This window comes from Solanum stenotomum, unplaced genomic scaffold (assembly GCF_019186545.1).
Source record: "Solanum stenotomum isolate F172 unplaced genomic scaffold, ASM1918654v1 scaffold31822, whole genome shotgun sequence".
Classification (NCBI taxonomy): Eukaryota; Viridiplantae; Streptophyta; class Magnoliopsida; order Solanales; family Solanaceae; genus Solanum; species Solanum stenotomum.
Genome location: NW_026031633.1, coordinates 1 through 13,403, shown reverse-complemented (window position 1 = coordinate 13,403; position 13,403 = coordinate 1). Strand labels below are relative to the sequence as shown.

General features: G+C 28.4%; 1 long non-coding RNA gene and 1 pseudogene across 1 annotated transcript; both read left to right on the top strand.

Moving 5' to 3' along the window:
* Positions 1-8,810, top strand: part of LOC125852044 (probable rhamnogalacturonate lyase B) — a 19,040-nt pseudogene extending 10,230 nt beyond the window's left edge.
* Positions 8,811-12,411: 3,601 nt separating this feature from the next.
* On the top strand, positions 12,412-13,011 carry LOC125852043 (uncharacterized). The gene is made up of 3 exons (XR_007444962.1): positions 12,412-12,528; positions 12,695-12,814; positions 12,953-13,011. It is a non-coding gene; the product is annotated as an uncharacterized LOC125852043 (long non-coding RNA).
* The last annotated feature ends 392 nt before the right edge of the window (positions 13,012-13,403 follow it).

The window sequence follows — 13,403 nt, the reverse complement described above, 5'->3', positions numbered from 1 at the left end:
CACTAAGGATCATAAAATCCCTCAATATACAATAGATTTCAACTCAAATACACAACCCAATCATGTCCCACAACCAACAATAACTTCCACAACACAACTAACAACTTCAACAACAAATCCAATCTTTTCTCAAATCATAAAAATGAGCTTGGTGTGTGGGGGGAAAGGATCAACCCACACTAAATACTCACATACCTTGATAGGGATCACCCCCGACGAAAATCCACGATGATCTTGACGAATCTCCTTGATCTCCTCTTCTTCTTCTCTTCTTTCTCTCTTCTTCTCTTCTTCACTCAAGAACCCTAACTCTTACTCTCTTTTAAAATGGAACAAAAATGATCCACAAACAGCCTAACACAACAATATAACCTCAAAAGAAATGATTTGTGAAAAGACCAAAATGCCCTTAAATTTCCGGACGAACTCCCTGCCAACTGCCCCAACTTTCAAAGGGCATAAATCGCTCATACGAACTCGGAATCGAGCAAACTCGGTGGCGTTGAAAAGATCATTCCACAAGCTTCGAAACCATAACTGGAAATACTCCTAACTCATCCTGAACTAGGAGTTACGACTACTCAAAGTTGGCCAAAAACTCACTGATTTCCACACTAAGCCAAATTTCCAGATTTTTGAACTTGGCCAAATTTCCAGATTCTGAATTCCTTTCATTATTTTCCCAAAAATGACTATTTCAAATTTCAAGCTTTTCCATAGTTATTTCAAATTGCCGGATGTTACAAATATTAAGGACCCTTTCATAAATTTAAATTAATTTAATATTTTTTTCCCTTTTTTCTTTTTATGTCCCTTTCACTTGTGAAATATTCGTCGATTATTCTTTTGGTGAAATAATTATATTTTAATTTATGAACCTTTTAAATTGCGACTTAAAAATTCGCTTTGAACATACTAATACTAATAGTCTCTTGAGTAAACATTAGACAATTATCTATAATTTTGTAAGTTATTTCAAATATTCGATTATAGTCTATAAGCAAAAAAATTAGTATTGTTGATTAATATACGAGTAAATACAAGAAGCAATTTTACTGCAGTTCGGAAGAATAATTTCTCGAGGACCATATTTATGCCAATTCTAAAAAATAGAATAAAACCTAAATGCCGTTTTTTCCACACTCAGTGTCTGATATTCATATTGAAGTCTGATTATTTTGAATTCGCATCGCGTAAGACTCCGTTCAAAGAGACGTAAATTTTTTCATGCCTAAAGCTCGAACCCGAGGTCTTAAATGCCCACTTTCACTTTGAAACCTTCATTGATTTTTACTAGCAAAAGTTTGACTAGTTTTTGTGACAAATATAAAAATCTTTTAATTGATATAAAGCATAGTTTCTTGTTTGAATTATTTTATTATTAATACATTGCCAAATGTTAAGGGAAAGAATATTTATGATTAATTGTTAGCGTAGAATAGGGATTTTCTATTGTAGCGGGGCCAAACTTTTATTAAAGAAAAATGTAGCTGACTTTATATTATTTATTTTGGAGAAAATTAGTTATCCATCTTGTCAAAAAAATAAATCGAAAGAGATTATATGAACTAATGTATTATTATTCATAATTTATTAGACTCCAAAATAAAACACATTAATTAGGTTAAAAGCAATACTAAAATAAGTAATGTGGTAGAATTATAGAACGATAACAATTTCTTTCTCTCTTAGTAAAAAAATAATTGAAGCTCAAATTCTAATAACAGAATCATAAAAAAAGAAACACAAATCTTTTTTACATTTAACTAATTATTTATTTGTAGGAAAAAAAAGATTTGGAATTTCTGTAAATTGAGGGTTTTAGCTTCCTTCTCACCTCATAGCATCTTATTCTTTCGAAATTTTTGTACTCTATGACATCTGATTATTTTAATCTTAATAAATTATGATAATTTTTATACATATGATCTATATATTTATAAATAATCCTACCTTCTTAACCTTTATTGTTTCTTGTTATTTTTTTTCTTTTCTATTTTTCGAAAAGAAGTTATATAAAATCCAAAGATATTACTACTACCAAACCTTATCGTTATCATATTTTCGTGAAGCATTTCATCACTATTTCAAAAAGTCTTATGGGTGAAATCGTCATTGTATTAATTTGTTTGTTGTTATGTTATGGCCAACAAATAATATTACTATATATTATATCACTTTAATTCATCACCTACAACCGAAAACATATAATAATAATAATAATAATAATAATAATAATAATAATAATAATAATAATAATAATAATAATAATAATGTTATATAACCACCGCAATCCTCATCACAATTTAATTGTCCATATGCAAGGAGCTAGTCACAAACTTTTTTTCTGAATATTCGAAATCTATATTAAAGTTTTGACTAAATAAAAATTGTGTCATATTATATTTTTAAAATTTTTATTTAACAAGTTAATAACGCCGGTGTATGTGAATTCAAAAATATAAAATTCAGATCCAATTACTAGTGAAATAAAAAAAGACCTCACACAAACTATCGTCACTTCTATAAAATGCAAACTAGTACTATTTTTCCTCCTTGGAGATCTCAAGTTCAAAACCCCTTACTTACAATACTAAGAATTTTTCGTCTTCTGAATCAAATTCATCACACATGACTTATCTAATACCTTTTTCTTCTCCTATGTAGTTTGCAAACTAACCATAAAAACATAATTTACTTTGTGTACACTCGAAGAATAACGATTACGAATTTTCTTTTCGTCGATTTCCTTTTTTAAAAGATAAGTATGTCAGGTTGGAAGTTGGAACTTTTTAATACTTGGCTGCTAATGAGTGAGTGTCATGTCAAAATGTCCAATATATTTATATGCATAATCTAATGGATTGCAGATTTAATAACAACAAATAAAAATGGGCCATTAGAATAGGGCCCAATTTGCTCAGGCCCTTTCATCCACAGGCCTGCACTTTGTATGACAAGACCTCCATTGTCAGAATTATTTTTGAAAAATATTTCCTAATTTTTTAAAAAAAAAAAATTGATTATCTTACTTAATTACGAAACGTAGTAGTATTTTGATTCTAAAACGTAGAGGAATACATTGTATCAAGAGGTATATATATATATATAGCGGAAATATACATTATTCGCGTGTTGTATTTGTATACTTAATTAATAACGGTATTCATGTATACAATATCTTTGGGTAATTGTATTTGTGCAGATAATAAGTGTATCTGTGAGTATATACATTATTCGCGTGTTATATTTTTGCACTTACTAAATTAAAAGTATTTTCGCGTATACAACATCTTTGTGTAATTGCATTTGTGCAGATAATAAGTGTATTTGCATGTATCTATTACTAAACCTCAATTTATCGCGATATTATATATAAACTTGCAATATTTTTTTTTCTTGAAATGTAGAACATATAAGAAGGTAAATTGTCTAATGAAAAAATTAATTTGACATCTTTATTGTAATAGTATTTCCTGTTATGTTTTTATGTAAATTACTATTAATTGACTTTTACTTAGAAAATAAATGACTTTTGCTTCTTTTCGTTTCATTAGTCAACTATAATCTCTTTTAAGATTTATATTTAAGGAAAATTATCTAATTTAATGAGCAATTTCAAAGCTTATATATAAGCTTAATACAGTAAAAATATCATATTATTACATATACAAAGCAAATTAGATGTATGTAACCTACAGTATCGAGTAACTTTGTTCACTAAAAAAATTTGATAGATTATAAAAATCACCTAGTAATTTTTTCTTTTTGTGATATTATTAGATAAATGATTCAAATATGATATTTTTATTTGAATGTATTGAAATTTTTTTTAAAGTGAAAATGCAGAAAATGTGGAGATATATGGTTGCTTTATTGTTGTTCATAGTAGTTGATTGTCATCCTCACAATGGGTAAGTATCTAAATTTTTATTCAACGGAAAATAGTCAAAATTGCTCTTATACTATTTATCGAGGAGTATTTTTGTCTTTCGTTAGAAATTGACTGAGGTATGTGCCTCGATAGAAATGGAAAATGGTCAAAATTGTCCTTGACCTTTTTTCGTTTCGATTTGTTAATCCATGTTTCTTGACACTATGTACAAGATATATGATTTTTGAGAGTTACATGACCCTTTTTAGTATAATATGATTTATTTATATGTTATAATTTTCGTATGAAGTAGATTTAATTAAATCATGAGCATTCATCTAACTTTATTATTTCTTTGTTGTTAAAACAGACGAAGATTGACAACAATGCCCCCAGTCAAATTGGACAAACAACATAAACAAGTAAAAACCTATGTTTAGCAAATATTTTTTTTCCTATATGTTTACACCTTTTAATTATGTGCTAATTAATTTTGTGACCCCTACTCGTAGCAGACATAAATTCAGAATTTAAATTTTACAGGTGACGATAAGTAATAGATTCATTAATATTACTTTATCAACACCAGCTGGCCAAGTCATTGGCATATCATATGGTGGGGTTCAAAATATACTATCTATCCAAAATGATGAAACCAATAGAGGGTAATTAATTAATCTATAAACTTTGATTAATCATTTAAACTTTTGTTTAATGTAGAAATTAATTACTAATAATACTTGATTATATCTATTTCAGGTATTGGGATACTGTTTGGAGTAACGCTAACCCTCGTTCAAGTTTTTCACAAAAGTAAAGTACTTTTACCTTCTTGTCTCAAATTAATGTTTGACAAAACAATTTAAAATAACAGCTCGATACACTAAGCTTTCGTTATGTTGGGGTATGATGAAAGAACGAACTACAATGTAATGATCTATTGTATATGTATGTTGTCTAATCTTGCATTTCTATCAGAGTTAGTTTCATAGTTTGAATCCGTACGTAACATCATGGATAATTGAAAATTATTGTTATCTTTTTTTTGGGTATATATTTTCACTATTATAAAATGTGAATTTCCAACTAACATTATAGTATAAAATTCAATCGAAAACATTTCTAATAAGTCAATTTGTGATGGAATCTATTGAAAATTTGTGTTTGTTATTACAATAGTGTTTTTTAATTGTCTGATACTCACTAACATTATATGTTCAGATTCGTATTGCGTAGATCTCATTAAAGGAAGAAATATTCTCTATCAGGGTTGTCATTCACAAGACTTGTCTTCGAGACTTATGATGATTAAGAATGGAAGGATTGTATCCGTACGACAGTAAAAAATTGAAATTAAGTCCAATATATTTTTGGTTTTGCAGGTTTATAGGAACAAGTTTTGAGGTAATAATTCACAATGAAAACCAGACAGAACTTTCATTTAAAAGAAAATGGAATGCTTCTCAATCAAATTAACCTCCCTTAAACATTGATAAAAGGTAAGTATTTTTTTAAAAAAATATTATATTTAGGCGACTCTGATAGCGCAAAAATAATGTTACATTGTCAGAACATATGATCAAACTTCTTTATAATAACGTCGTTGTTTAATTTCTCTAAATATCTTTTGACCATTATAGCAATATACTAATATATAAGAATTAATTTCAGGTTTACAATACTACGCGATACACCAGAATTTTATACGTATTCGATCGTTGAACGTTTAAAAGGATGGCCAATTTCGTCTATACAAAATATCAGGCTTGTGTTTAGGCTTCAAACAAACATGTATGTATTTTTTTTAATCTAAATTTTCTCAATCATCGATAAAATATTTTTTTCAAAAACTAAATACTATAGTATATTGACATTGTATATCTATGTATATAGGTTTAATTACATGGTTGTTTCTGATGAGAGGGAACGTGTCATGCCAACAGACGTGGATCGAAACAAAGGCCAAGTGCTTGGCTATAAAGAAGTTGTTCTTCTCACTAATCCGACTAATCCAGATTTAAAAGGAGAGGTACGATTTTGTACTTAGAATAGACTTATAAATCGACTAATTTATATTCGTATCATGTGAATTAACTCAATAAGTATATATGATCCACTTCATAACTCGACTTTCAAATTCAGAATTCATAAACTTTAAATACTAATATTATTTTTGACTATATATTCATGACCATTGCCTTTGATTAAGGGTACGTGTTAGAGATATGATCATATTCATCCTGTCACAATTTCTGATGGTAACAATAGTCGACAACATGATTTTCCCCCCACATAATTATGTAGGTGGATGACAAGTATTTTTATTCAAATGATGATAAAGATGGTAAAGTTTATGGATGGATTAGTAGTACTAATCCTCCATTAGGATTTTGGATGATTAATCCAAGTAATGAATATCGTATTGGAGGACCTCTTAAACAAGATCTTACTACACATGTTGGTCCAACTGTACTTACCGTAAGTCATTAATTAATTAATTTCTATAATGTTTTTTTTAGTGTAGAATTATATTAATTAACTTTTATTTATTTATTTATAATTGCAAGGTATTTTGTAGTACACATTATGCTGGAGAGGATTTAGCAATTAAATTTGGACAAGGAGAAGCATGGAAAAAAGTTATTGGTCCTGTTTTTGTGTATCTAAATTCAAATGCTGCAGCTAAGGCAAATCCTTCCATACTTTGGAATGATGCAAAGAAAAGAGTATGTATTTGATTTCAGTTTACGTGTCTTACTTTTCATTTTAGTCCGTTTTAGAAAAAAAATCCATTATCTATATTTGGTACTCCTTTTAACTCCAACAATTCACCTGATCCAACTGTTAAGCTATTATCTGCTTTGAGTCTAGACGTCTCATTCAGATTTGTGTCTTTGGATTTGACCCTAAACACATCGTAGCTCAGCAGTTACGTTAATTCTGAACTCATTTTTATAATAAGGTTCCTAACTTTATTTTGATGTGAGATTCAATTAAGATGTGATGTGCTCTCTTTCTTCAAAGGCTTATTTTCTATCCCGGGCGTCATATTTTTATATATTATACATATTTTGTAAACTTCGTGTCAAATCACATTAACCAAATATATACAGATGAATCAAGAAGTTGCAAGTTGGCCTTATGAATTTGCACTTTCAAAAGACTACATCAAATCTAATCAAAGAGGAACTGTTAGAGGCCAACTATTTGTTAATGACAGGTAGGTCTTTTTCACTTTATGAGATTATATCGAACATGTTATTATTGTTATAATAATATCTATTTGTTAACCGATTAATATTTTTTTTTGTGTTTTTATTTTATAAGGTTTATCAGTAAACAAAATGTGGCAGCATCCAATGCTTATATAGGATTAGGGCCACCAGGAGAAGCTGGATCTTGGCAAAGAGAAAACAAAGTAAGGTTAATTAAATATAATATTTATAAAACAAAAAATTGAAGAAAATTTTAATTATGTAAATTTATTAATCTTTTTTATTTCATTACGTTTTATAATCTACAGGGTTATCAATTTTGGACTAAAACCGACAATAAAGGAAACTTCATCATAGAAAATGTCATATTCGATACATATAACTTGTATGCAACAGTTCCAGGTTTTATCGGGGACTACAAATACACTTCAAATATAAAAGTTACTCCAGGTTAATTTTATTTTCTTTCTTAATTACTCATTTGTTATTGTTTCTTAATTCTAAACCATAGTTTCTAATTTTTTTTGGAACAAAAATATAGGTTCAAATATTAAATTAGGTACTTTGATTTATAAACCTCCAAGAAATGGAGCTACAATTTGGGAAATTGGTATACCAGATAGAACTGCTGCTGAATTTTTTATTCCAAATCCACCTTCACAATTCAAAGTTCACAAATACAAAAATAATTCTGAATCAAAGTAAGTTTCAAAAACAATTTTCTTATATATTAATTATTAATTAATTGTAATTTTTGTTGTTGTTTATTTACTCTAAATTTTGGTTTGCAGATTTAGACAATATGGTTTGTGGGAACAATATGGTGTTTTATATCCTAAAGATGATCTTGTCTACAATGTTGGGACTAGCAATTACTCAAAAGATTGGTTTTATGCTCAAGTTACTAGGTAAGCTCGTTTATACAATCTCTTTATAATAACGTCATTTGCTTCGATATGTTTTGATTGCTATAGACTAGTAAATTATTGTTATGTATAACATAATATGAAAGATTAGTTCCATAGCAAGCCTAACACGAATGATTATTAATTAATAATAAAAAAGTCCGACTGTATATATATATATCGACCATTTTTTTTTACAATCATTAGATAAATTACTTTAATAAAAAATTAATTGATGTTTTTTTTTTTGCAGGAAAATAGGAAATAAGACATATAAAGGTACTTCATGGAAAATTATATTTAACCTTGCCAATGCTAATGTTGCCTCAAATTACACTCTCCAATTGACTCTTGCTGCAGCTCATGAAGCTGACCTACATGTATGTATTTATATTCCCTTTAATTTCTTGACTTATTATTTTGAATATGTGTGATGTTGTTCGGATTTTTAAAAATATTATGATATGATAATATTTTTATAAATATAAGTACGATATTATTTTTAGAGAATTCGAGCAGTCTAGAACATATTATGTCTTTAACTAACTAAAGTTTATTTTTGGTTGTTTTTCTTTTAAGGTTCATGTTAACGATGAAAAAATACAGGAACCTCATTTTTTGACAGGACATATTGGAGGAAGTAATGCGATCGCAAGACATGGAATTCGTGGATTATATTGGCTTTATAGCATTGGAATACAAGGCAAATTGCTTGTCAAAGGAACAAACACAATTTTTCTTGTACAATCAAGCGGTCTCTCCCCTTTTGAAGGTGTAATGTATGATTATATTCGTTTTGAAGGACCTCATCAGTAATAAGATGGTTATTTTCTTGGATTCATTTGTCTTTTTTTAAAATTTGTTTATTATAAACGCTATATTTAAAAGTGAAAGAATGATAAGATCCATAAGATCAGTTAAAATAAAAAATGTGAAAAGTAGCATCCAATATATATATTTTTATTTACTATAAAGATGAATACTTTTTCAATTAAACTTTTTTCGGGCCTTTGAGAATCTAACTTTTTTTTTTGGCTACTTATTTGGAGTCTGAAATTTACTAGTCCGATTAATTCAAATTTATACAATGTCATTATAAAAAAAAAGAAAAATTATTTAAAACTATAACTTAAGATATATACAAAAATCCCCTCTCGAATACAATCCTATCCCCTCTCAGATATATCCTCCCATTAAGTAATGTAAAATCTGAAATTTTTGTAATTGAAAAAACTTCTGAGAAATGTATTTAGCCCCCAAAAATATATAAAATTTGTGTACCTTATACTGAAAAAAATGGCAATTCCTAACGGACATTCCATAGGAAATTTATTGGAATAATTTTTGCCTTCAATATATACAATAATGATGATACAACCACCATTCTAATAACTCACAACTCCTAATAGTTATCATATAATATAAACTTCTCTAATATCATCAAATAACTTTAATCACGACATTTTGCATAGTTATTATTTCAGAGTAGTAAAATTAGCTCATAAAAATATAATTTGTTTGAGTTGTTTAATTATGGATGAGTTATTGATTCGTTCATTTATCAGCTTAGGTCATTTAAGCTCATTGAAATTAGCTTGATGTGTAGCCCAATTTGACACATAAGAAATTTCATTAAATTATTTTCATTTTTTTTGTTTTGACATGTTATATCGAGCTGTAATAAAAAATAGTTTTTATTATGTACTTAAAAAAATATAAAAGTAGAAACAAAGAAATTTAAAATTGGAAAAATTACTTAAATACATAACTTGTTTTATCATATTTTCTAAAATTTCCTACCATTTGAAAAAATTACAAAAATCCCTACTCTTTCCTATTCTTGGATACATTACTTTACGTGATGTATTGGTCGGATACATCACTTTACACGATATATCGGGACGTTGAGTGATGTATCCGAAAATTGAGATGCGATATATCAGGACGTTGAGGGATGTATCGAAGCCGGGACCCTATGTATCAGGTCGTTTTGGGATGTAGTTGAATTCCATGCACCAAATTTAAAGGATTTTTGTAATTTGGAAAAGAGAATAGAGAGGATATAATTAGCTTTTAACACTATAAGGTTTGTGTAAAATTCCCGTAAAATTTAGTAAGAATTAGCCAGGTTAGATTATGAATTGTATATCAGACCAAGTTACAATTGACCCGCCCACTTATTAACTCGGTCCATTTTAAGTTTTTAACCTATTTCTTCTTAAATTCAGCACGATCCGCTCATTTGACACCTCTGATTTTACTCCTTATTTATGAAATTTCCCCTTTTGGAATCGATGAACTGGCAATATTTTATTTTTCTTGAAATGCAGAACATATTGGAAAGGAAATCTAATAAAAAAAATGATTTGGCATTTTATTGGAATACTATTTAGTATTTACTTTGTTTTGAAGCTAATTTATTGTCTACTATAATTATTTGACTTTCCTTGAGAAAATATGACTTGTTTCTTTCATTTTTATTGGCCAAATATAAGCTCCTTTAAGATTTAGCTTTAAATGAAAATTATTTAATTTAATGACCGAATTTCAAAACTTATATAAAAGCATAATACAGTACAAATATTATATTTACATTTACAGAAGATTAGCAAATTAGAGGTATGCAACTTCTTTTCTAATTTTTTTCTTTCTTTTTGTTATTATATGGATCAATTTTCATGTTTTTTTCCTCGTGACGGCGAGATCTGGACTAACTTTTATACCTCTCGATTATTTCATCAATATCGGATATAACTATGTTCATTAAGGATTTGATAAACGAAAAAATTACATAATATTTTTTTTGTGATGTTATCAAATTCTATATTTTTAATTGAATCTATTAAATTTCTTTTTAATAGTGAAAATGCAGAAAATGGGGAGATATAAGAAATTATTAAGTGTACATGTGTTGGAGGTGACTATGGTTGCTTTGTTGTTCTTCCTTGTAGCTGATTGTCATCCACACAATGGGTAAGTCTATGTTACTTTTATTCGACGGAAAATGGTCAAAATTGCTCCTATACTATTTATCGAGGAATATTTTTGTCCTTCGTTAAAAATTGAGGGGTTTTAAATAAGATCTTTTGTTTGTTTGTGATGTTGACACATGACAAAAATGTTTTTTCGAGTTTCGTTAGTTGAAATCTGAAAGATGGCATAAATGCCCTACTTTTGTCACAACAAGGGCATAAAATTTCCCAATATCTAATGTAGGGCAAAAGTAAGGGCAATCTTGGTACAATAGAAAAGATGATTTTCGAGAGTCACATAACCCCTTTTAGTATAATGTGCAATGTAGGAGATCAATTGCGAAATTGATCTCAAAATTGGACCCTAATAATAGTTCTGACACTTATTCCCACGCATAGTTTCATAAAGATCTATTGTTAGAAGGACATTTGAGCCGAGTGATTCATAAGCATTTACCTAACTTCGTTATTTCTTTGTTCTAAAAACAGACGAAGATCGACAACAACGCCAACACTCAAATTGGACGTACAACCTAAACAAGTATAAGTTTACACCTTTTAATTAGATCTTAGTATAAGATAAGATACTTAGTATTTATACGCTAATTAATTTTGTCATTTCCTACTGGTAACCGATATTAATTCAAAATTTAAATTTTACTGATGACGATGAGCAATGGCATCTTCAATATAACTTTGTCAAAACCACATGGCGATGTCACTGGTATATCATATGGTGGGGTCCAAAATCTACTATCCACCCACAATTTAGAAACCAATAGAGGGTAAATTAATTAATCTATAAACTTCGACTAATAATTTTGATTTTTATCTAATGTAGAAATTAATTACTTATAATACTTTATTATGTTTATTTCAGGTATTGGGATATTATTTGGAATAACACTGGACCTCGTACAACTAGAGCAAAGTAAGTTTTATCTTTCTTGTCTCAAATTAATTTTTGATGAATCAATTATTAAAGGACAATTCAGTGTACTAAATTTTATTAGGGATCTATTGATACAATTTTGTTTTGCATTTTTGTAAGTGTCTGTTTCATAGCTTGAATCCTTGATGTCTTGGACAATTGAAAATCATTATTATCTCTTTTTTGGGATATCTTTTCACAATGTGAATTTCCAACGGACGTTATACATTAGAACAACAAATAGTTTCAATAGCTCAATTTCTGAGGGAATCTACTGAGAATTTGTGTTTGTTAGTACTGTAGTACTAGTTTATGTCTGATACTTACTAACACTATTAGTTCAGATTTCTGTTGTGTAGAGTTTATTAAAGAAAGAAGTTAATTGTTCTCTCTACCGGGGTTTGTCATTCCCATGACATTAATATTGAATCCAACACTTATGATGATTAAGGATAAAAGGATCCTATTCACACAAAAAATGAAAATTAAGTTCAATATACTTTTGGTTTTGCAGGCTTTCAGGAACACGTTTTGAGGTAATAATTACTAATGAAAATCAGACAGAAATTTCATTTAAAAGAACATGGAATGCTTCTCAATCAAATGAACCTCCCTTGAACATTGATAAAAGGTAAGTATTTTATTTTACCAAAATTATGTTTTATGTGACTCTGATACCGCGAAAATAATGTTGTATTATCAGAACATACTATCGAAGTTCTTTACAATGTCGTTGTTTCTCTAATTATCTTTTGGTTGTTATAGCAATATACTGATATATAGAGAATTAATTTCAGGTTTATAGTGCTACGCAATACATCTGGATTTTATACATATTCGATCGTTGAACGTTTAAAAGGATGGCCGATTTCGTATATACAAAATCTCAGGCTTGTGTTCAAGCTTCAAGGAAACATGTATGTATTTTTTTTTAAATATTTAAAATAATTCTAATCATTAATTAGAAAGATATTTCTTTTAAAATATTTATTTTAATTTTTAATTGGATAAAAATAAATATATAGTATATTCATATTGTATATTTATCTATATAGGTTTCATTATATGGCTGTTTCTGATGAGAGGCAACGTGTCATGCCAACAGAAATGGATCGAAAGAAAGGCCAAGTGCTTGACTATAAAGAAGCTGTTCTTCTCATTAATTCGACTAATTTAGATTTAAAAGGAGAGGTACGATTTTATAATTAGTATAAATTTACATACCCGACCAAGTCATATTTTCACATATATATAGGGTTATTGATCCGAAGCTACAAGGTTTGACTAAATCCCTAGCTAGCTAGTACTATATGCAAGTCTAAAGCTAGTTAGCATGGAAAGTAGAGGTTCAATAGAATCCAGTATGTTTATTGAGAAATTAACTGAATATGTACATATGATCCATTTCAAAATCCGAACTTTAAATTCAAAACTTATAATTTTCAAAATTACAACCAAATGCCAAATCCCTAAACTTCCACTACAAGAAAAAGCCTTAATTAAGAC